The 2168-nt window shown below is 39.8% G+C and overlaps 1 non-coding gene across 1 annotated transcript; it reads left to right on the top strand.

Annotated features, from left to right (window-relative positions):
• Positions 1 to 429: 429 nt before the first annotated feature.
• LOC114238324 (U5 spliceosomal RNA) lies at positions 430 to 548 on the top strand. Its single transcript, XR_003623714.1, has one exon. It is a non-coding gene; the product is annotated as a U5 spliceosomal RNA (small nuclear RNA).
• Positions 549 to 2168: the final 1620 nt, after the last annotated feature.

Raw genomic sequence — 2168 nt, 5'->3', positions numbered from 1 at the left:
AAGGAGACGGCACCATTGTTCCTCCTAGATCAATATGACTCATAACCTCCATCCTCATCCAAGCTTGTTGGGGGAGGGGGTGGATTTGGGGGAAAGGACAGGCGGCTACGTATACAGGCTGCTCCTTCCTATAGTGTATTTCTCACTCACGCCAAGAGCCCAGAGCTTGATCACGGGAACTGAGCCAGGCCCTTCACTAGGGGAGAGATGTTGCTGCATCTTTAATGCTAGAAAGGCCATCCCATCTCCTCCTTTCACAACTTTTTGCAGCATTAAATCATCATGGAGTTGATTCTGGATATCAATAGTTAAAGGGAGAAAAAGGTTAAATCAAGAGAATTACCCAAAGAAAAAGGAGACACACATCTTCAAACAGAAAGGGTCTACAGAGCACCTAGCACAGTAGATATAAAAAGGTATACAATCTATACTTGTGCTTCTCTTCATAATCGAATGAGTCTTTTGCTTTTTACTAAAGATTCATATAGGGGGGGAAAAGCATGACTGTTGCCTCAATTTTTTGAGGCCTTGTGGGAATAAACAAGGCTGATATTTCTGTGATAAAAATAGATCTAGCGATGGACTTTCCTGCTAATCTAGTTTGTGAGACTCGGTGCTCCCCATGCAGGGGTTCCGGGTTTGATCCCTTGCCTAGGAGTATGATCCCATGTGTATCCAGCAACTGGGAGTTCACATATCACAACTAAGAAGCTCTCCTGCCGCAACTCAGGAGCCCGTGTGCCGCAACCAAGACCCGGTGTAACCAAATAAATAAATATTAAAAAAAAAAAAAAGGTATACAATTAGATAAATTAATGTGAAATTTCAGAAAACCGTGGATCAAGACAAGATCCTAAAAGCTGCCAAAGAAAAACAAATAATAAAACAGCTCATTTCCAAAGCTGAGGAATTAGTCTGGCAACAGACTTTCTGCTGGCAACACTTCCAATTAGCAACGCTAACTCCAGTTAGTGTACCTGAAGACATTGCGGTAATGTCTTCAAACTTGGGGGAAATAGTCTTCAACCTGGAATTTCAAATTCAGCTGAAATTGAGTAAGAGGAAAACAAACACATTTTCAGATATATCAAGACTCAGGAAGTTCACTTCCCATGCCCCCTTTCTTAAGAAGTTATTTGAGTACATTCTCAAGTAACTAACTTCCTCAAATACTTATTCACGAGAAGTAAACCAAGAAAAGTAAGCCAAGTTCACGAGGGGGTAAACAGAGAAAGAGGAGGAAGGTATGAATCACGGGGAATACAGAATCCACATGGGAATAAAACTGAAAGAAAACACCCAAGTGACAGCTATGCAGCAGGCCCAGAAAGCAGCCAGCTCAGATTGCAGCAGGAAAATAAAGTCCTAGAGCGGAGAGGTTATGAGAGAGCATAGAAGTGAACTTGGAAAGCTAGCCTTGAGCATGTGATGAAGGCCCAGAATTCAATTTTTAAAAGCAATTAAACACTCAAGGAAAAGGAAATAAATATAAGAAAGTCATCATCTAAATACAAAGAAACCAGTCCATATCAGACCGGGAAGTCACTGAGATTCATAAAAGGAATGGAATGAATACTGCAGAAAAAGAAAAGCAAAAAAGATGGAAAATCTGGGAGATATAATAAAAAAAAGGAATGTATCTCCTCTTCCAACAAGCAAAAAGAAAGACAATCATAAACATCAGAGAAAAGACAACAAATATACAAAAAGAAACCACATACATATTAAAACAATGCATGATTTTGAGCAATGGGGCTATTATAAGAATAATCTTTTTTGAGCTTGCTGATATAAGCCTTTGAAAATGAAATGAAAACATAATCGTAATGTACTATCTGCTTCTGCGAGTAAACTGTATTTGCTTACCTATAGCAGTTTAAATACCAGCGTTTGGAAAAGGATTCAAATTTTAGAATAAGTCTACAAAGAATCACAAAAGATTATAGTATAGTTACATATTATATTACTATGATTACATAAAATACATTCTTTCTGTCAGTTGAGAAACTTTAAAAGCAAAAATACACCTGACAGGGACTTCCCTGGTGGCGCAGGGGTTAAGAACCCGCCTGCCAGTGCAGGGGACACAGGTTCGAGCCCTGGTTTGGGAAGATCCCACATGCCACGGAGCAACTAAGCCCATGCGCCACAACTACTGAGCCTGAGCT

Source organism: Balaenoptera acutorostrata, chromosome 20 (genome assembly GCF_949987535.1).
Source record: "Balaenoptera acutorostrata chromosome 20, mBalAcu1.1, whole genome shotgun sequence".
Taxonomy (NCBI): Eukaryota; Metazoa; Chordata; class Mammalia; order Artiodactyla; family Balaenopteridae; genus Balaenoptera; species Balaenoptera acutorostrata.
The sequence above is the reverse complement of the archived record's forward strand: the minus strand, read 5'-3'. Positions and strand labels throughout refer to the sequence as shown.